At 36.2% G+C, this 22,824-nt stretch overlaps 1 protein-coding gene across 10 annotated transcripts in view; it reads left to right on the top strand.

Annotated features, from left to right (window-relative positions):
• GRIA3 (glutamate ionotropic receptor AMPA type subunit 3) overlaps positions 1-22,824 on the top strand; it is a 555,596-nt gene that overhangs the window by 79,902 nt on the left and 452,870 nt on the right. The window contains exon 1 of one of the 10 annotated variants that reach the window (XM_033112290.1): positions 1,159-1,241. The exons of the other annotated variants lie outside the window; for them this stretch is intronic. The gene's annotated coding sequence lies outside the window, so the exon portion shown is untranslated. Of the gene's footprint in view, positions 1-1,158; positions 1,242-22,824 lie in introns of those variants that run through there. 10 annotated transcript variants of the gene reach the window in all.

The following is a 22,824-nucleotide window of genomic DNA, read 5'->3' as shown; positions in this document are numbered from 1 at the left end:
AAGTAGGTGACTGCACCAAAGAGGAATTCACAAAACTTTGAAAGCAAAAGCAGTCCTCATGAAACAGAATGTTTTGTGGTACTCAACATGTCTTTTAAAGTGTATTCCCTGTAATCCTTTCAAAGCTGTTCATTCTGAGATCTTCAGAGAAAAAGCACAACAAAAACCTCACAATACATAAGCATACAGCAATCCAACATCCAGAGAAAAAAGTCGATGCCTGCTAACTAGTGAACATGAAGCACAGTAAATAAATAAATACATAAATAAATAAACCATCTTCCACCTGATTTCTAATTTTGATGGCCAGACACATCAATATTTATTTAATGAGTGACAGCACATTGATAATACTTTTCTGTATTAGCTGGATAGATGAAAAAGAAGGGAAATTGTGTTATCATTCAATTATTTTTTTATCAAATATATTCACATGCTCTACTCAGAGAAATTATTAATTATGAATAAAGTAATTTGACTTAGAAATCTCAGAACACTTTATAGAAATTCATTGTGTAGAGTGAATCAGGTGGTCAGATAAATAAGGAAAAAGATAGGGACACAGAATGAGTCCCGAAGAATACTTCCTTTAAAATGTCTTATAGTTGGAGGCTCTTAGTGAAGGCAGAGCTATCCAGAGATCATTTCTCTGCCTCCTACAAGGCATACATGGAAGCCTTCCTGAATAAATTAAGTGTATCTGCTTTCCAGAGAAATAGATTGTTCCATTTTTCTAAGGGCCTCTCCTATTTTTTTCAAGCCTTTTACAGACCAAAAGACTCTTGCACTTTCAATTAAAGGGAATATACTGGGATGGCCAAAACAATGTATACAAGTGGACACTTTGGTCAATGTTGCTCAAGCAATAGTTCACCATAATCAGAAGTGTCTGGATGCTGATGGTAACCACTTTGAGCATCTCTTGTAATTTCAGAAGTCAAATGTGACTTGTATTCATTTTTTGTTATTGGTATACATTGAGTATTACAATTTTAATAAGTTTTCCTTTCTTAAAATATGTATGTATTTTTTGGCACCCTCTGTATGTTTTGTTTCCCCTGTCTCTCCCAAGTACCTGTCAAAGGACTCTGTGCATGGTGTGCCTTCATATGCCACTGCTGCCTGACTGACACTTGTGTTCAGTGCCACCCACACCACTCTGGAGCTGACACTCCTTCGGGACAGATGAAAACCTACATGGAAAGGAACACTGGCCAAAGTGGGAGCCTCAAGGTTGAAGGGTAACTAAACATAGTCATAGAGTGACTGGATCTGTAGCATTACTTTGGGGAGCCTAGGCCACATAAACATTGATGTTGAACCAAACTCATCAGAGGTTTCATTTAAAGGGTGAAAGAGGCAACTAGGCTCTAGTAGTGCACACAAACAAAAATCACAAGCAATAAAATTAAATACTCATAATTGACTACTTGCTGATAAAATTAAATACTCATAATTGACTAATTCACCCCAGAGAAGGCATGCTCTATGTGATTTCTGGAGCATTTAACTAAGTGCAGCTGTAATTATTATTATTCTTATAATAATAGGGTTTCTACAGATCTACATATTTTTACATGTTTTATGATTATGGTTAATCCACAAAACATCTCTCTATATAAATAGATCTCAAAACATCTCAGTATATAAATACTGTACTTACGAGTATGGTGGAAAGGAGTGAGAGCTCACAAAAAGGTAAAGGTCACATGTTGAGTCAGCAACAACTTAGGAAATGTAACTAGAAAATTCTGCTTTCCAGTACCAATTTATATCATCAGCTCAGTAAGTGCTTACAGTATGAACCATGTACTGAACTTGACACAAAACTAACTGAACATATTTTATGTGTTTCCTGGCTCTCCAAAACCTTCTTAGCCATAGGTACAAGTTCACATTCACATTTTTGAGGCAAGCAGGCCACAGCTTGGTTGAGGTATGATATGATTAAGTGCCAAAATGGGGACTCAACCCAAATGTTGCTGGCACTCAGAGAAAGAATAGGTCTCTTGGGGATTGCAATGGGCACCAAAAGCTCCAGGCAGGAGGGAACTTAAGCCAAGTTTTAAATGGTGGGCAAGAATTTTAGTGGTAGAGATTTGAGAAAAAGGGGCATTTTTTATTCCAGTATGGGGTCATAGCCTGAACAAATGCTTAGCAATAGGAATGAGTAAGAAGTATTTATGGCATAGAAAGACCAATTAGGCTGGGCAGAAAGTTCCTACTGAAGAATTGTAGAAGACACTTTTGGATAGATCATAAGCCCTAATGATGGAGGACCATAGGGCAGAAAACAAATATGCACTATTTACTGAGCACCTACTATCCTACTGTTCTTGGCCAACTTATGAGGACTTACTGGAGTGTTTTTTATGACTAAATAAGCAGCTTCTCTCAGGCAATGCCATTATTATTTGAAAATATGAAGCCTTTAGTTTTGCATGTCATTGCACAAAAATAATTGGAACAAAGGGACAACTCTGACGTGGTCAGATGTATTTATTGGCAGCACATAAAAATTATAGGTTTAATACATATTTGAGCAGCAAAGGTCTGGAGGAGGCTACTTTGTCTACAGCTGAAACTGCATTCTATGAGTTACTTAATGTGTTTACTTAATTCTAGCTATTTCTACCTATTTTTAGTCAGATTCTTTCCTGTGGAACAAGTTGGGCACTTTGGGAGATAGTCTTATTTTCAAACCACTGAAGGATCATCTGCAGGGTCAGTGGAAGAAGACTCAGCTGTTCTTTGTTGCTGCAAGACATTGAAGTAGGAATCCATTTGAATGACACTCTGCACCAGTGGTTTCTCTTCTCAGAGTGCAAATGGATTAAATTCTAAAAGAAGACATGTAATCTGTCCAGCATACAGGTGGCCTGGGTACCAGAGCTTTCCATTGAAGCACATAGACTCTAGGCTGGAACTGAAAGACTGTACAGCACTGAACCTAACCTCATGGTATGCTCATGTTTCAGTGGGAAGATGCATTCACAGTCCCAACTTGAAAGTTCAGTAACACATGTTTCCTAATCACTCCCATCTGAGATAGTGGGAACAGAGATTCCTCCAGATACCATCTCCAGGTGGCACTTCAATGGGACATCAGCTGAATGGGGGGAGGATGAATTCAGGTGGAGGCTAGGATGGTCTAGGGAGGAGGGATAGATTGGGAAAATAAGAGAAGAAATTAGATGGATCTTCTTCATGAGGAGATAAACAGTGAGGATACAAATTTAGATCAAACCAGTGCTAGGCTTGGGACAGGGCATGGAGCTACAATGGCATAAGGTGATAAAGAAATATATTTTATTTAATGACTTGCAACATACGTGAATATATTTGAAAACCAAAGCAAAAGTTCATGAAATGATATTTACTTACTACATGGATATATGTTGGCATTTTTCTATTTTATTTCATTTATTTTTTAAAGGCTCTGTCATGACTACTACATTGATTTCATAACCCACTAGTGAGATGTGCCCTGAAATTTGCAAAACAGTACAATAGGGGAAGAGAAGGAGGATTCGTTTTCCTTCATCCTTCCCTTTCTCCCTTGTCAATCATAGACTCTGGCCCGGAACAAATCAGAAGTGAGGTTGAAAAAATGGGGACTGGGATAAGGGTGGTGAAGGTAAGTCCCAGGTAATAAACAAGAAAAAGAGAAAAGTGGGGAGGAAGGGTGAGTTCTTTCAGTCACTGAGCTAGTATGAGGTCATATGAAAGGGAACTAAAGAGTAGAATTCTATATCGCCAGCATCTAGAACAGTACTTGGTACTGTTCAATAAGTCTTCAATAAAAATTTTCTGCTGAATTGACACATGTAAATTAGAGGCTGTTTCAACATTTATGTCTGATCAAAACAGTGAAGATCAGAACCTACCTTTGACAAATAGCAGTGTTGGTAAGGTTTGTTGTTTGCAACTTTACCCCTCCCCTTTGTCTCTTTGTCTCTGCCCTAATAGCATCCAGCACTGCTTTTAAATGGCAAAATGCTCCCATTCTGTGGTGCTCCCAAATGGAGAGGCCCTCTCGTAGGAGATAAGTGAAAGACTCAGTTCTTTCCTGACTCCTACTACCAGCCCTCAACATTTACCTGACGTGTGTCCTGTTCCCTCAGTGACTGATTCTCACAACTAATCTGACAAACCAATCCATACTGAAGTAGTCATGAGTAATACTGACTACACGTACCCTTTCCAGGTGACATTTGTCACTTAACAGGGAATTTCACCAGCCTAGCCTGTAGAGGTGGGTTTTTCAAGCCTTGCAGTAGTCAATAGAGAAAACAATTGAAGGCAGTAAGGCTTTCTAAGGGCCCTTAAACTACACCACAAGGCAACTAGTTACTCTGCCTACACATTGGCAGTTTCCATTAACCATTAAACAATGCCCCACCAAGAATAATTATGAAAGTTGTTAGTATGCCAAGAACAGAATGAGTACTGAAAAAATGCTGGTTGATTTAGAATCTAAAACATTTTGGTGGGTAGGCACAAGAGGCAATTTTAATAGAATCTACTAAACCAGCACTGTCTGTGATGATGGAAATGTACCATGTTGCACTGTCCAATACATGTGGTCATGGAGCAATTGAACTATGGATAATGCAACTGAGAAACAGAATCTTTAATTTTATTAAATTCAAGTAATTTTAATTCAAATAGCCACATGTGGCTAGTGGCTACCAGATCAGACAACACAGGTCTAGACAGTCACTAGACATGGGAAACACATTTAAAGTGAGTACCTATCTCTTGTTAGTGTCCTTGTTAAAAAGCTGGGGTGTTTTTCTAAATTAGCCCTGAGACCTGAAATTCCTTTCTTGCAAGTGATGTCCTTATGTTTTAGTACAAAAGAGTATAGGGGGATTTATGGGAGCTGGTTGCAGAGGCTTTTGTTCTCAGATTTAATGTGCATGTCATTCATTCCCAATCAAAGTACCTTGAACATAGAGAGTCACTTGAGCCTGCAACTTCCTGCAAGGACCACTGAGGTTTGCCTAAATGTAAGCCCTGTGCCTGACAAGACAAACACCTGTGACTAGACTCCTCAGCACAAAATTCTGCACCAACCCAGAATGCTCTCCCAAACCAAAAGTGGGGAATTACTTTAAAAAATCCAACCAGTTGCATTAAAGTTAGAAAAACTGCCTTTAATTTAGACTTGCCTTTTTTTCCTAGAGGAAAAATGGGTTATTTTCTCTTCAGGATTTTAGAACATATATTTGAGGTAACTGGTGTAGTATATAGATTTTTAATTCAGCAATAAGGTGAACTGTTTTGTATAACCACCATTTCTGGGTATTGTGAAGATGGCTTTTTAAGGGTTACTTCCCATCAGGATTGCATTTGGGAAATTTTATAAGGTTCCTTGCAATTGCTTTGAAGTCTACTAGCAGGCAGGGATGATGAGGACCATGAATCCCAGGAGCTCATCAGACATCAATTATTCTACTTGTAAAATGGGTAGGCCATTTTCTTCCTGACAACAAAGGGCAATGAATCAGCTTTTTAACCTTAGGTAATGACATACTGCTTGAGTAAGAGGGTAGAAAGGAGTAGTTTCCTTATTCTTCTGGTGGTTCATTATTTACCAGAAGGCACTCCTCTGTCTCCTCTCAGCATCCTCTTCCTTCTCACTTCCTCCTCATAAAACTCAATGATAAATAGTAAAGGTACATAGTCAGAGATGAGGAAAGAAGAAAATAAAAGAAATCCAGTTATTTCTTTCCCTGAAATCTAGACCTGTGAACATGTCTGAAGAACCAAGGCAACTATTAAGAATCATCTGTATTGTGTAAACTGTGAGTATGTTAAAGATGCATTTGGAGCAGACTGAAGAACTCTAGCAAGAGTATTTCTTACCTAATTATTGTTGTCCTAGAAAGTGTAGGGGTAAAGAAATAAGTACCCTGCCAAATGATTCTGTCCTTGACTGTTCTCTTCAGCATTTTTGTCAATAACTTGGATAATGCTACGCAAGACAGGCTGATCAAATTTGTAGATAATACCTAACTGGGAGTGACAACTAACAAGCTCGTGAACCAAATCAGGTTGTCAAAGGCCAGGTCAAAATCATGAGGACATTTTAAAAGGATTAAATGTACCAAACAAAGTATTTCGGTACAAAAAAATACCAATAGCATATATCCAAGCTTGGAGGAAGCCTGGGTTGGCAGAAGTTCCATAACAAGATATTAATAACTAGGATATAAATTCAAGATCACAAAGTAAGAGTAGACTCCATAGAATTCCACAGTGAACTAGTAAAAAAAAAAAATCAATGCCATCCTAAGCAGCACTGATAAATATGATGTTTAGTCCAAATTGGGCAGTGGGGTGCATAAGTTCGCTTACAGTGTGGTGGTCAGTCCCAGACATCAGATTCTAAGAGTGATATTAAACAAACTGAAACACGTCCAAAGGAAGATGGCCAGAATGGTGAAGACCTGGAATGTATGACATACATCTGAAGTACTAGGGGTGATTAGTCTGAAGAAGAAAAGGCACAGTCAGGTGGGACATCTGTCTTCAGATGTGTAAAGGTCTACCATTAGAAGAGGCAGTAATATTTTCTGTGAGCTTCAGACAAAAAGAAGGAACCATAGGTCATGAAAGTTACTGAGAGGAAGATCTGCGCTCAATATAATAAAGATATTTCTAATAATTGGAGATGTCCAAAAGTAGAATGTACTACTTTGGGAAGTGGTACATGCACTATTATCAGAAGTGTTCAAGAAGAGAAGGAATTCCCAACTGTCACTAAAACTACAGAGGGGGGTTTTGCACTGTTTTAGAGGCTGAAGGGGGTGACTTAGGCCATTACACTCAATATTAAGTATTTGATGCCAAGGAATTCAAGCTGAATGGGAAGTAAAAGCATGTCTTCCTGACTGATATTGGATCTAAACATTTATTATGTTTATACAGTGTTGTTTTTAATTATGAAATATATCACACATTAAATATTAGGTTGGTGTAAAAGTTAATGCGGTTTTAAAAGTGAAAAATAATTGCAAAAACCGTAATTACTTTTGCACCAACCTAATAATGGAAAACCATTAATTAGCTTTTAAGAATAGTTTTTGTTTAGAGGCCTAGTTCACCCTCCCACACCCACTCCAGAATGGGCTGCAAAATTAAAGAAAATGGCTTTCAAATGCGATATGCAATTATATCAAACTTGAAGCTCTTACCTCTCCATGACAAATCTTAGTACTGATTCAAAGGTATCATAAGGATTCATCACTTTTCTGCCCAGCTTAAGAAAGGGTTTCATGACTGTGACTAGATCACTGGATCAATTAGTTTTTCAGTTAAGAGTTGTACTAAGTCCCATGTAAAATCAGTTGCAAGTCAACATGGGCCCCTGACTACTTTAGATGATTGATGGAGAAACGTGGGTGAATGGCACAGACTGGGAAGAATGGCAATTCTATTGAGTTATTTGTTATGGGGATGAAGATTACTGGGAGTCACAAGCTGTGGAAGCCTTTTACAGCAGTGAATGGTCCAGCACTGCCCAGAGAATTTCTGGTGGGGAGACACAAATTGTGCTGCAGCCTCACTTAGGCAGCTCTTGGGGATCTGTGGGACCGAGATAAGCAGTGGTTGGCTGCAGTGTTCTCAGGATGTTTTGCAAAGTGGTCACAGGACAGGCACTGGTGCAAGAATTGAATCTGCATTAAACTCCTAAAAACCACTGGCCATGACGTGTGACTCTATGGATTCCAGCCAGCCCAGCTAGTACTACATCACCTGCTACACTCTCAACACCAGCTCAACCAGTCTAACCTGCACACCTATGATGCTCTTTCAACAGCTAAGCCATACGGGGAGGCAGAAGGTAGTAATAGGGATAGGGAGCTCTTAGCCTTTGCTAAGCTACCCCAGGCAAAATACTGGTGGCAGCCAGCCTCAGTTCACAGTGAGGACACCCTCACATGCTTACAGGTCAAGCACAGGGAGCAACCAACTACATGTAGCTTTTTAGCTCCTACCATGCAGCTATGGGGGCAGACAGGAAAGGCTAAAATTGGCCTCCATGGGAGCCCCTCCCAAGAGACACTGAAAACAACACCCCCAGAGGTCGGATTCAGACTACAATAGAGCACAACCCAATTAGCCCCATAAATGGCACACCCAAAGGTTTATCTCAACATGCACAAGAGCCCATAGGGGCAAATACCTTTCTGAGAGATCAGCCCCCACACAGCAGCTCAGAAACTGTGGGCATAGCCAATCCTCATAATCAGTCAGTCTGGGAGTCAGTCCCACCCACTGATGTGCCAAAATCAATACAGACTCAACTACACAGGAGAATACACACAACACACTCAAGGGACATTGCTGGAACACATGTCCAGGTGATCACGGAGACTGCACCACAGGACCACACAGGACACCTACTACATAAGCTCACCCAGCAAAGGCTGAAAGACATAGGATATTACCTAATACATAGAAGCAAACACAAAATGGCAGCCAGAATGAGAAAACAAAGAAACGTCCCGATAGAAGAATAGGAGAAACTTCCAGAAATAGAAAGAAATAAAATGAAGGCAACCAACTTACCATACACAGAGTTTAAAACATTTGTTATAAGAATGCTTAAGAAACTTAGTGAGAATTTTAACAGATAGTAAGCATAAAGAAGGACATAGGAACAATAAAATGAATAGGTCAGAAATAGAGAATAAACTAGAAGGGTTCAACAACATGATACATGACTCAGAGGATTGAATCAGCAATTTAGAAGACAAGGTAGCAAAAAGCACAAAATTGAAATAGCAAAATGAAAAAAAAACTGAAACAATGAAGACAGTTTAAGGGGCTTCGGGGACAACATCAAGTGTAATAACATTTGCTTGATAGGAGTATGAAAAGAAGAAGACAGGGAGCAAGGGTTCAAGAAGATATTGGAAGACATAATGACTGAAAACTTCCCTAACCTGGTGAAGAAAATTGACATACAATCCCAGAAAGCAGAGAAAGTCCCAAACAAGATGAACACTAACAGGTCCACACTAAGACACATCATCGTTAAAATGGCAAAGATTAAAAACAAAGAGAGAATCCTAAAAGCAGCATGAGAAAGACAACTACACTTACAAGGGAGCTCTCATAAGAGTATCAGCTGATTTCTCAACAGAAACTTTGCAGGACAAAAGACAGTAGCAGGGAATTTAAAAATGATGAAAAACAATGGCCTACAACCAAGACTACTCTACCTAGCAAGGCTATACTTTAAAATTGAAAAAAGATAAAGAGCTTCCCAGACAAGAAAAAGCTAAAGGAATTCATTACTAGTATTACAATAAATGTTAAAAGGACTTCTTTACTCAGAAGAAAGGAGAAAACAAAAATCAAAAATACAAATAATAAAGTGGCAATAACTATGTACCTATCAATAATCACTTTAAATATAAATGTATTAAATGCTCCAATCAAAGGACATAGGGTAACTGAGTGGTTAAGAAAACAAGGCCCATGCATATGCTGTCCACAAGAGAACTACCTGAGATTGAAAGACACACACAGACTGAAAGTAAAGGGTTGGAAAAAGTTATCTCATGCAAATGAAAATGAGAAAAAAGCTGGGGTAGCAATAATTGTGTTGGACAAAATAGACTTTAAAATAAAGACTAGAGTAAAAGACAAAGAAGGACATAACATAATAATAAAGGAACCAGTCTAACAAGAGAACATAACCCTAGTAAACATCCATGCACCCAACATAGGTGCACCTAAATATATAAAATAAATATTGACAGACATAAAGGCAGAGATGAACAGTAACACAGTCATAGTAGGGAAATTTAACACCTCACTGACACCAATGGACAGATCTTTCAGACAGAAAATGAACACAGAAACAGTGGCCTTAAATGACACATTAGGCCAGTTGGATTTAATTGATATTTTTAGAGCATTTTACCCCAAAGCAGCAGAATATATATTCTGTACATGGAACATTTTCCAAGAAGTTAGGCCACAAAACAAGTCTCAATAAATTGAAGAAGATTGAAATCATATCAAGTGTCTTCTCTGACCACAGTGCTATGGAACTAGAAATCAATTACAAGAAAAAAACTGAAAAACACACAAACACATGGCGACTGAATAACATGCTACAAAATAATGAATGTGTTAACAATGAGATTATGGAAGAAATTAAAAGATAACTTGAGAGAAACAAAAATGAAATCACAATGCCCCCAAATCTATGTGACACAGTGAAATCAGTCCTAAGAGGGAAATTCATAGCAATGCAGGCCTACGTAAAGAAACAACAACAACAAAAATCTCAAATCAACAGTCTACCTTTACACCTAAGAGAACTGGAAAAAGAACAGCAAAATTAGCCCAAAATGAGTACATGGAAGGAAATAATAAAAATCAGAGTGGAATAAATGAAATAGAGATGATGTATCTATAGATGCATATATATATATATATATATATATATATATATATATATATATATATATACACACATACACATACATTCAATGACACCAAAAGCTGATTTTATGAAAACAAAAAATTGACAAACCCTTAACCAAACTCATCAAGAAACAGGAGAAAGGACTCAAATAAATAAAATCATAAATGAAAGAGAAATGACCACAGAAATACAAAAAAAAAAACCCAAAATTAATAAAATACTACAAACAACTATATGCCAACAAATTAGGTAACCTGGAAGAAAATGGATAAATTCCTAGAAGCATACACTCTTCCAAGGCTGAATCCAGAAGAAACAGAAAATCTAAACAGACTGATTACTAGAAGTGAAATTGAATCAGCAATCAACAAGCTCCCAAACAAAAGTCTTGGACCAGACTGCTTTACAGGGGAATTTTAATAAACATTCCAGAAAGAATTAGCACCTATTCTCCTCCAACTATTTCAAAACATCCAGGAGGAGGGCAGGCTCCCAAGCTCATTTTACAAGGCCACCATTACCCTAATTAATACCAAAACAAGATTAAGACATTACAAAACAAAACAAAACAAAAAATGAAAAAAAAAAAAAACACACCCAAAAAAGAGAAAAACAAAGTATAGACCAAAATCCCTGATGAATATAGATGCAGAAATCCTCAACAAAATATTAGCAAACAAAATTCAGCAATACTTTGAAAAGATCATACACCATGGTCAAGTGGGATTTATTCCTGGTATGCAAGGATGATTCAATATTTGCAATTCAATTAACATGATACACCACATTAACAAAATGAAAAATAAAAACCGTATGGTCATAACAATAGATGTGTGAAAAGCATTTGACAAAATCCAGCATCCATTTATGATGAAAACTCTCAGCAAAGTAGGAATACACTTAATATATCTCAACATAATAAAGGTCATATATTACAAACCCACATATAACATCATACTCAATGGGGAAAAAGCGGAAATAAAACCATTCCCCTTAAGATCAGGAGCAAGACAAGGATGCCCACTTTCACCACTTTTATTCAACATAGTGCTGGACGTTCTAACCACAGCAATCAGACAAGTAAAATAAATAAAAGGCATCCAAATTGGAAAGGAGGAAGTAAAATTGTCATTATTTACAGATGACATGAATCCATATATAGAGAAACTCAAAGATTCCACCAAAAAAAACCTACTAGAACTCATGCATGAATTTAGTAAAGTAGCAGGGTACAAAATTAATATTCAGAAATCTGTTGCATTTTATACACCAGTAACAAACTGTCAGAAAGAAAAATGAAGGAAACAATCCCATTTACAATTGCATCAAAAAAAAAATACTTAAGAATAAATTTAACCAAGGAAGTTAAAGACCTGTACTCTGAAAATTATAATACATTGAAGAGAGAAATTAAATAAAATCCAAATAAATGGAAACATATACCATGCTCATGATAGGAAGAATTAATATAATTAAAATGTCCATACTACCTAAGGCAATATATAGAGTCAATGTAATCCCTATCAAATTACCAATCACATTTTTTCACAGAACTAGAACAATTAATCCTAAAACTAATATGGAACCATAAAAGATCCTGAATCACAACAATCTTGAGAAATAAGAACAAAGTGGGAGGTATTATGCTACCTGATATCAAATTATACTACAAGTCCATAGTAATAAAAACAACATGGTATTGACATAAAAACAAATACATAGATCAATAGAACAGAATAGCAAGACCAGAAATAAATCTATGCCTATATGTCATTTAATCTATGACAAAGGAAGCAAGAATTTATTGGGATAATTTATTGGGATAAAGACAGTCTGCATGTCAAAACAAAAAGACATGCAAAAAAATGAAACTGGACCACCTTCCTATGCCATATGCAAGAATAAATTCCAAATGGATTAAAGACTTAAATGTAAGACCCAAAACCATAAAAAATCCTAGAAGAAAATATAGGAAGTATATTTGCAGACATTACACTTAGTAATATTTTTACTGATATATCCCATCAGGCAAGGGAAGAAGAAATAAACAAGAAGAAAATAAAGAAGAAAAAATGAGACTGCATCAAATTAAAAAGTATTTTACACAGCACAGAAAACAATCAACAAAACAAAAAGACATCTTACTGCATGGGAGAAGGTATTTGCCAATGATACATCTGATAAGGGGTTAATATCCAAAATTTATTTTAAAAACTCATGCAACTCAACACCAAAGAACAAACAACCCAATTAAAAAACAGGCAGAGGACATGAAGAGACATTTCTCTAAAGAGGACATACAGATGGCCAATAAATAGATGAAAAGATGCTCAATGTCACTAATCACCAGAGAAATGCAAATACAAACCACAATGAGATACAGCCTCACTCCTATCAGAACGGCAATCATCAACAAATGAACAAACAACAAGTATTGGCCAGAATGTGGAGAAAAGGGATCCCTTTTGCACTGTTGGTGGGTTTGCAAATTGGTGCAGCCACTATGGAAAACAGCATGGAGATTCCTCAGAAAATTAAAAATAGAACTACCTTATCACCCAGGTATTCCAGTCCTGGGTATTTATACAACAAAATCCCAAACACTAATTCAAAATAATATATGTATTCCTATGTTTGCTGCAGAGCTATTCACAATAGCCAAGACATGGAAACAACAGATCTGCCCATCAATAGATAATTGGATAAAGAAATTGTGGTACATTTATACAATGAAGTATTACTCTGCCATTAAAAGGAATGAAATCTTACCATTTGCAAGAACATGGATCGACTAGAAAATATTGTGTTAAATAAGTCAGACTGACAAAGATGAATATCATATGATCTCACTTTTATGTGGACTCTAAAGAACAGAATAAATGAACAAATAAAACAGAAATAGACTCATAGATAGAGAGAACAAACTGATGGTTACTAGATGGGTGGAGGGATGGGAGTCAGGGTGAGAAAAGTGAAGGGATTAGGAAGTACATGTTAGTAGTCACAAAACAGTCACCAGGGATGTTAAATACAGTGTGAGGAATATAATCAATAATGTTGTGAAAAGTATGTATGGTGTCAGATGGGTACTAGACTTATCAGGGTGATCACATCACAAATTATATAAATGCCAAACCACTGTGCTACATACCTAAAAGTAATGTAAAATAATATTGTTAACTTTAATTCATATATATATAGATATAGATATAGATATAGATATAGATATAGATATAGATATTTACATACAGAATTTAAAGTATAGCATAGGGAATATATCAACGGTATTGTAATAGCTATGCACAGTGTCAGATCTGTAGTAGATTTGTGGACATTATCACTTTGTGAGGTGTGTATACATCTAATTATTATGCTGTTTTGTACATCTGAAACTAATAATTAAAAAAAAAAGATTACTTGGTGTCAAGTACCAATACTACTTAGTCACTGACCCTCCTATAGTAGCTTTTGTAACTTCAAATGAGAGTTTTAGCTATTATTTCCATTTATTTATAGTACATCCCTGTGAAGTGGGCAGGGCTGGTATTAGTTCTGTTGGCAGACAAATGACAGACAGAACTGAAGTCCAATGAGGAAACTGCCCCAAGAACACACAACAAATTGGGAACTGAACCATATAAAAACCCATTGCAGAGCAAAAGCACTGAGAAATAAATTCTAAAATATTAATAACAGATACCATTTATCAACTGAGAACTCATTTATATAAGAGTCATAAACTCATACTCATTTAATCACACAACAATGCTATGAGGTAGGTACTATTACTACATTGGTTATACATATGGAAATGAAGTTTGAGAGTTTAAGTAGCTAGCCCAACACCAGTAATTTGACCTCAAAAATAAACTCCAAATCTCTCCACCTCCATTGCCACACTCAAATCCAAACTATTGTCTCTCACATAGACTATAGTAACAGCATACCAAATATATTTCCCACTTTCATTCCTGCCCTCTTAAATCTGTCCATACAATACCAGGTAAATCTTTTTTCCATGTTTTAGATAAATATTTATTGCTTTTTAATTTTACTTTTAATACAGTTTAATATAAGTGAATCATTATAGCATTGAAGTATGTACATTATAATACATAGTACAATACCGTATGCAGTACTTACAGTATGTACAGTACAGTATATACAGTATATACTCAAAATGTGTTGGGCTTTTTACACTTAGCATAATGTTTTTTTAATGTTTATTTTTTGTTTTTATTTTTATTTTTTTTCTGAGGGGTTCAGTTACAGAAATGAGTAGGAGTTGAATTAATTTGTGGAAAACTCAGGCCAGATCTAGGTGCATACTCAAGTAGCTGAACTGAATTGCATGGAGTCATCCTATCTTCTGAAGATGGATCTCACCCTTTTCTTAAAATTGAAATTTTGTTCTTAATAAGAACCTTTACCTTTATTTTTTCCCTGTCACAAATTCCCACTTTTCCTTTCTTTCTTTTTTTTTTTAAACTTTTTATTATTAAATTAATTGGGGTGAAATTGTTAGCAAAATTACATAGGTTTCAGGTGTACATTTCTATAACATATAACATCGATTGCTCACCACCACAAGTCAGTTTTCCTTCCATCATCATATACTTGACCCCTTTACCCACTTCTTCCATCCCCCCTCCCCCCTTACCCTCTGGTAACCATTAAACTATTGCTTCCGAGTTTTTGTTTCTTTGTTTGTCTTACTCCTTTGTTGCCTTCAATTTTATATCCCAATATGAGTGAAGTCATATGGTTATTGACTTTCTGTGTCTGACTTATTTTGCTTAGCATAATAATCTCAAGACCCATTCACGTTGTCAAAAATGGCAGTAATTTATCTTTTATGACACAGTAGTATTCCATTGTGTATATATGAAGTAGGAAAATTAAGTTCGTGAACTCATCCTAGAAAAAGTGTTACATACCTCATTACTGAATATCTCTACGGTCAATTTCTTAGTACTCCCCTTGAGAAACTGTGAACTGATACCTGTACATAGTCCATCCTTTAAAGGCAATTTTGGAACTTTTTCTGGAATGGCAATCAGAAATGTAATCATATTACCCTTGATGTCCTGAATGTCATCAAAATGTCTTCTTTTCAATATTTCCTTTATTTTTGGGTAAAGAAAGAAGTCATTGGAACCAGATCAGGTGAGTAGGGAAGGTGTTCCAATATAGTTATTTGTTTCCTGGATAAAAACTCCCTCACAGACAGAGTCGTATGTACTGGTGCATTGTCGTGATGCAAGAGCCACAAATTGTTGGTGAAAAGCTCAGGTCGTCTAAGTTTTTCATGCAGGCTTTTCAGCACTTCCAAATAGTAAACTTGGTTAACTGTTTGTCCAGTTGATAGAAATTCATAATGAATAATCCCTCTGATATCAAAAAAAGTTAGTAACATGGTTGCAACAAGTTTGCGAAGTAAATTGTCAGACCTCATATATCACATCATCTTTATCCAATCATCTATCGAAAGACAATTTAGTTGTTTCCATGTCTTGGCCACTGTAAATAATCTTTACATATAAATGCTTCAGATTTTTTTGGTAGATACCAGGAGAAGGATTGCTGCAACAGTAATTCTGTTTTTTTTTTTTTTTAATTAAAGTTTGTTGAGGTGACAATTTTTAGCAAAGTTACATACATTTTATGTGTACAATTCTGTAATACATCATCTATATATCACATTGTGTGTTCAACACCCAGAGTCAGTTCTCTTTCCATCACAATATTTTAGATCCCCTTTACCTTCATCTACCACCCGTCTTCCCCCTTACTCTCTGGTAACCACTAAACTATTCGCTGTGTCTATGAGTTTTTGTTTCTTCATTTGTTTGTCTTGTTCTTTTGTCTTCAGTTTTGTATACCACACATCAGTGAAATCATATGGTTCTCTACTTTTCCTGTCTGACTTACTTCGCTTAGCATTATACTCTCAAGATCCATCCATGTTGTCACAGATGGAACTATTTCATCTTTTCTTATGGCTGAATAGTATTCCATTGTGTATATATACCACAACTTCTTTATCCATTCATCTATCAAAGGACACTTTGGTTGTTTCCATGTCTTGGCCATGGTAAATAAACCAGCAATGAACTTTGGAGCACACTTGTCTTTATGGATAAATGTTTTCAGATTTTTTGGGTAGATACCCAGGAGGGGGAGTGTTGGGTCATACGGTAATTCTATTCTTAATTTTTTGAGGAAGCTCCACACTGCCTTCCATAGAGGCTGCACCAATCTGCATGCCCACCAACAGTGTATCAGGGTTTCTTTTTCTCCAACACTTGTTATTATTTGTGTTGTTGATGATAACCGTTCTGATTGGTGTGAGGTGATTTCTCATTGTGGTTTTCATTTGCATTCTCTGATTAGTGATGTTGAGCATTTTTTCCTATGTCTATTGACCATCTTCTTTGGAGAAATGTCTATTCAGGTCCTCTCCCATTTTTTAATTGGATTATTTGTTTTTTTTTGTTGCTGAGTTGTATGAGTTGCTTATATATTTTGGATGTTAGCCCCTTGTCAGAGACACTGTTTACAAAAATCTTCTCCCATTCAATTAGTTGCCTCTTTATTGTGTTTGTGGTTTCTTTTGCTGTGCAGAGCTTTTCAGTTTGATATGGTCCCATTCATTTATTTTAGCTTCTACTTCCCTGACCTTTGGATTCAAATTCATAAAATCTTCTTTGAACCCAAGGTCCATGAATTTAGTACCTATGTTTTCTTTATGCAGTATATTGTTTCAGGTTTTGTGTTTAGGCCTTTGATCCATTTTAAATTAATTTGGTACAGGTGACATATAGCAGTCTAGTTTCATTCTCCGCACATGGCTTCCCAATTCTCCCAACACCACCATGTTTCCCAGTAAATAAGGCCTAGCTGGACCATCAGCTCTAAGGTGTCTTTTGGAGCAAAAATTAATATAAGACCCGGTATTATACTATATTACATTATTTTATATTATCGACCCAGTCTTATATAACATTAAAATAAGTCTGGGTCTTATATTAATTTTTGCTCATAAAGATGCATTAGAGCTGATGGTCTAGCTAGGTCTTATGTTCAGGGAAACACAGCATTTATTGAAGAGGCTGTCTTTTCTCTATTGTATATTTTTCACTTCTTTTGCAAAAATTAGCTGTCCATTTTTACATGGGTTTATTTCTGGGTTCTCAATTCTATTCCATTGCTCCGCGTGTCTGTTTTTCTGCCACTACCATACTACTTTGATTATTGTTGCCCTGTAATACAAGCTGAAGTCAGGGAGTGTGATACCTCCAGTTTTTTTTTTCTTAGCATTGCTCCGGCTATTTGGGGTCTTTTGTGGTTCCATACAAATCTGTTGATTTTTTGTTCTATTTCTTAAAAACTACCATTGAGATTTCCATGGGGATTGCTTTAAATCTGTATATTGCTTTGGGTAATGTGGCCATTTTAACTACGTTGATTCTTCCAATCCATGAACACGGAATGTCTTTCCATTTCTTTGTTTCTTGTTCAATTTCTTTTAAAAATGTCTCTTAGTTTTTCAATATATAGGTTTTTCACATCCTTGGCTAAGTTAATTCGTAGGTATTTTATTCTTTTTGTTGGAATTTCAAAAGGAATTGTTTTTTAAATTTCTTTTTCTGAGATTTCATTGTTAGTATATACGAATGCAATGTACTTTTGTACATGGATTTTGTAGCCGGCAACTTGACTGTATTCGTTTATTGTTTCTAATAGCTTTTTGGTGGAGTCTTTAGGGTTTTCTACATATAGCATCATGTCATCTGCAAAGAGTGACAATTTAACTTCTTCATTCCCAATGTGGATGCATTTTATTTCTTTCTCTTGCCTGATTGCTCTGGCTAGGACTTCCAATACTATGTTGAAGAGCAGAGGTGATAGGGGACAGCCATGTCGTGTTTCTGAACGTAGAGCAAAGGGCTTCAGTTTTTCACCACTAATTATGATATTAGCTGAGGGTTTGTCATATATGGCCTTTATTATGTTAAGGTATTTTCCTTCTATACCTATTTTTTTAAATGTTTTAATTGTAAATGAATGTTGTATCTTCTCAAACACTTTTTCTGTATCTATTCATATAATTGTATGTCTTTTGTCCTTTATTTTCTTTATGTGGTATATCAAATTGATGGATTTTGGTATGTTGAGCCATCCTTGTGCTCCTGGGATGAACCCCAGTTGATCATGATGTATAATCTTTTTAATGCATTGTTGCATTTGATTTGCTAAAATTTTCTTTAGGATTTTGCATCTGTATTCATCAGAGACATTGGTCTGTAATTTTCTTTTTTTGTGTTGTCCTTACCAGGTTTTGGTATCAGGGTAATTTTGGTCTCATAAAATGAGTTAAGGAGTATTGTCCCTTTTTCAGTTTTTTGGAAGAGTTTCAGAAGGACAGGTATTAGATCCTCTTTGAATGTTTGGTAGAATTCACTAGTGAAGCCATCTTGTCCCGGACTTTTGTTTATGGGAAGGTTTTGAATGACTGATTCAATTTCCCCACTGGTGATCAGCCTGTTTAGATTTTCGAATTCTTCATGGTTCAGCCTAGGAAGGCTATATGTTTCTAAGATCTTGTCATTTTTTTCTAGATTATTGAATTTGGTGGCATATAGTCCTTCATATTATTCTTGGATGATCCTTTGTATTTCTGTGGCATCCGTGATATTTACCCCTTTCATTTCTGATTTTGTTTATTTATGTCTTTTCTCCTTTTATTTTAGTGACTCGAGCCAAAGTTTTTTCAACTTAATTAATCTTTTCAAACAACCAGCTCTTTGTTGCATTAATTTCTTCTATTGTCTTTTTGTTCTTTATTTCATTTAGTTCTACTCTGATTTTAATTATTTTTTTCCTTCTGCTGATATTGGGTTTCATTTTTCTACTTTTTCTAGTCCTTTAAGATATAATGTGACGTTATTTATCTGTGATTTTCCTAGTTTCTTGAGATAGGCCTGTAATGATATAAACTGTCCTCTTAAAACTGCTTTCACTGAATCCCAAAAATTTTTGTAGGATGTATTTTCATTCTCACTTGCTTCTATGTATATTTTGATCTCTCCTCTTATTTCTTCTTTGACCCACTCATTCTTTAAAAGTGTTTTGTTTTACCTCCACATGTTTGTGGTTTTTCCTGCTTTCTTTTTGCAGTCGATATCCAATTTCAAAACGTGATCAGAGAATATGCTTGGTATGATTTCAATCTTCCTAAATTTCCTGAGGCTAGTTTTGTGTCCAATATATGGTCTATCCTTGAAAATGTTCGATGTACACTAGAAAAGAATGTATAGTCTGATGTTCAAGGATGAAGTGCTCTATAAATGTCAATTAAGTCCATTTCATCTAATTTGTCATTTAGGGCTGCTATTTCTTTATTTATTTTGTGTTTCGATGACCCATCCATAGCTATCAACGATGTATTTAAGTCCCCTACTATAATTATGTTTTGTTCAATTTCTCTTTATTTCTGTTAGTAGTTGCTTGGTAATTTTCAGTGCTCCCGAATTGGGGTCATATATATTGATGACTGTTATGTCTTCTTGTTGTATAGTCCCCTTTATCATTATGAAAAGTCCACCTTTGTCTCTTGTTACCTTTTTTTATCCTTAAGTCTTTTTCATCTGATATCATTATGGATACACCTGCATTTTGCTGTATATCATTTGCTTGGAGTGTCAATTTCCATCCTTCACTTTCAGTCTATATTTTTCCTTGTGGCTGAGATGTGCCTCTTGGAGGCAACATATGGTTGGGTTTAATTTTTTGATCCAATCTCCTACTCTGTGACTTTTCATTGGAGATTTCAGGCCATTTACATTTAGGGTGATTATTGATATATGAGGATTTTGTATCATTTTATGTTTGTATTCTGGTAACTGTTTCACCATTGTTTCTTTGCCTTATTGTTGCTGTCTATTATTTCTGTATGGCAGTATTCTATGATTTTTCTTTGTGTTTCTTCTTTTATTATGTTATATACTTGAGTTCTGTAATTTTTTTAGTGGTTACCATTAAGTTTATGTAAAAGAAAGTGTCATATTTGGAGTATTCCATTTTCTTCCGCATGCTTACTTTCTCATTTCCCTTATTTAGGTTCATATTTAGGTTCAGGTCTTTACTCTCCCCCGTTTTATGTTTTTTTTTCTTTCTTTCTTTTTTTTTTTTTTGGTCTCAAATTATCCCTATTTATCCTCATCAAATGGTCTCCTTCAGTATTTCTTGTAGGGCAGGTCGTGTGTTGTTAAATTACTTCGGGTTCGGTATGTCTGGAAATGTCTTATTCCTCCTTCATGTCTAAAGGATATCTTTGCTGGATATACTATTCTTGGCTCATAATTTCTCTCTTCCAGTAGTTTGAATATTTGTTTCCACTCCCTCCTGGCTTGTAGAGTTTCTGGTGACAATCTAATGGGCTTTCCTTTGTAGGTTACTATCTTCTTTTCTCTGGCTGCCTTGATGATTCTTTCTATGTTGTTAATTCTTGACAGCTTCAATGCAATATGCATTGGAGAAAGCCTGTTGGAATTGAGGTAATTAGGTGTTCTATTTACTTCTTGGATTCAAGGATCCAATTTTTCCTACAAGTTTGAGAAGTTTTGATCAAATATTCATTTGAATATATTCTCTGTTCCATTCTCCCTTTCTTCTCCTTCTGGTATGCCCATTATTCTTATATTGCTCTTTCAGATGGAGTCAGAAAGTTCACGTAGAGTTCTTTCATTTCTTTTAAGTCTCAAGTTTCTCTTCTTCCATCTGTGTCATTTCCAGATTTCTATCCTCGATGTCACTGATTCTTTCCTCCATCTGTTCAACCCTACTACCTAAGTTGGCCATTTCATTCTTCATTTCTTGTATTGAGTTCTTAATCTCCAGAAATTCTATGTGTTTCTTTTTTAAAGTTCCAAACTCTTTGGTAAAATGTTCATTTTGTTCTTTGATTGTTTTTTTGAGCTCATTAAACTGCCTCTCTGTGTTTTCTTGCTTCTCACCGAGTTTTTTAAGAATTGTCATCTTGAATTCTCTGTAATTTAAGTCAGAGATTTCCATGTCTTTAAGTTCCTTTTCTGGAGACTTTTCATTTTCTTTCTGAGCTATCTTGTTACCTTGGTTATCCATGGTAATTAATGAATTATTATTTTTCATAGTTATCTACAGGTGTGGTTTCTGTAACATGCTGATAGGAAGACTTCTTTCTTTCATTTGCATGTAGGTGTTGGTAAAATGTTTTGTATTCTCTTCGACTGCAGCCTTTTATTCTCTCTCACATTGTAGTGTTATATTTTCTCTGCAGTGTTCCGGCTTCTCACAAAGTATGGGATTCCCTGGAAGGTGGGCCGTTTTCCTCGGTCACAGGGCACCACCTCCTTTGGGGGATGTAGAGAGCTTCTGAAGTTCCAAAACTCTTCCTAAACCAGGTCAGAGCTTTTGTGTTTCAGCAGCTCTCTTTACTCCTTCAGGGATCTGCCCAGATAAGTGGGGACAGTGGCAGGGTGGGTTATGAGAGGTGGCCTAGAGCAATGGCAGGGACCACCACCACAACCAGTCCTGTACCCAAGGCTCCCTCCCCTTTGCTGGAACCACTTAGGTGCGAGTCCATGGCTGTGGGTCACAGTTCTCAGAACTGCAAATATTTTGTTCTTTTGATCTGACACTGCTACTGCTCTGCTTCTACCGTGTTTCCCTGAAATAAGACCTTGCCTTATGTGTCTAATGCGTCTTTTGAAGCAAAAATTAATATAAGACCCAGTATTTATTTTATTGTATTATATTATATTATGTTATGTTATATTATATTATATTATACCTGGTCTTGTATTATATTAAAATAGGACCCCATATTATATTGTATTATATTATATTACATTATACTCGGTCTTATATTAATTTTTCCTCCAAAAGACATATTAGAGCTGATTAGAGCATATTAGAGCATATTAGGTCTCATTTTCGGAGAAACATGGTTGCACAAGGCATGTGGGGTTGGCACGAGCTCAGGGAGAATGGGCAGTGGGTGTCTAGGATCAGTGCCTAAGTCTTCCATTCTCTGCTCGGCAGTGAGGGCTTAAACTGCTGTTTTCACCCTTATTTCTTCAGTCTTTCCTGAGAGGTCTCTGCCATGAGTGCTGGGTTTAGCAATGTTATATGCTCATCCATCAGGTGGAACTTGGGGCCATTAGCGGAGCACTAGCAGTCCAAGTTTTTCCCTCTCCCTCACCTGTGGTAGTTCTGCAATGCAGGGAGCTCGGAGCTCTGAGCTACTTCTACATCCTGCATCAGCGCGGCCTGCGTCTCTCTACGTCTTGTGCCCCTCCTCCCGCTTGCTTTATTTGCCCAACTTTAGG

The sequence above is a fragment of the Rhinolophus ferrumequinum genome, chromosome X (genome assembly GCF_004115265.2).
Source record: "Rhinolophus ferrumequinum isolate MPI-CBG mRhiFer1 chromosome X, mRhiFer1_v1.p, whole genome shotgun sequence".
Classification (NCBI taxonomy): Eukaryota; Metazoa; Chordata; class Mammalia; order Chiroptera; family Rhinolophidae; genus Rhinolophus; species Rhinolophus ferrumequinum.
Note: the sequence above shows the minus strand (reverse complement) of the source record. Positions and strands in the feature narration are given on the sequence as shown.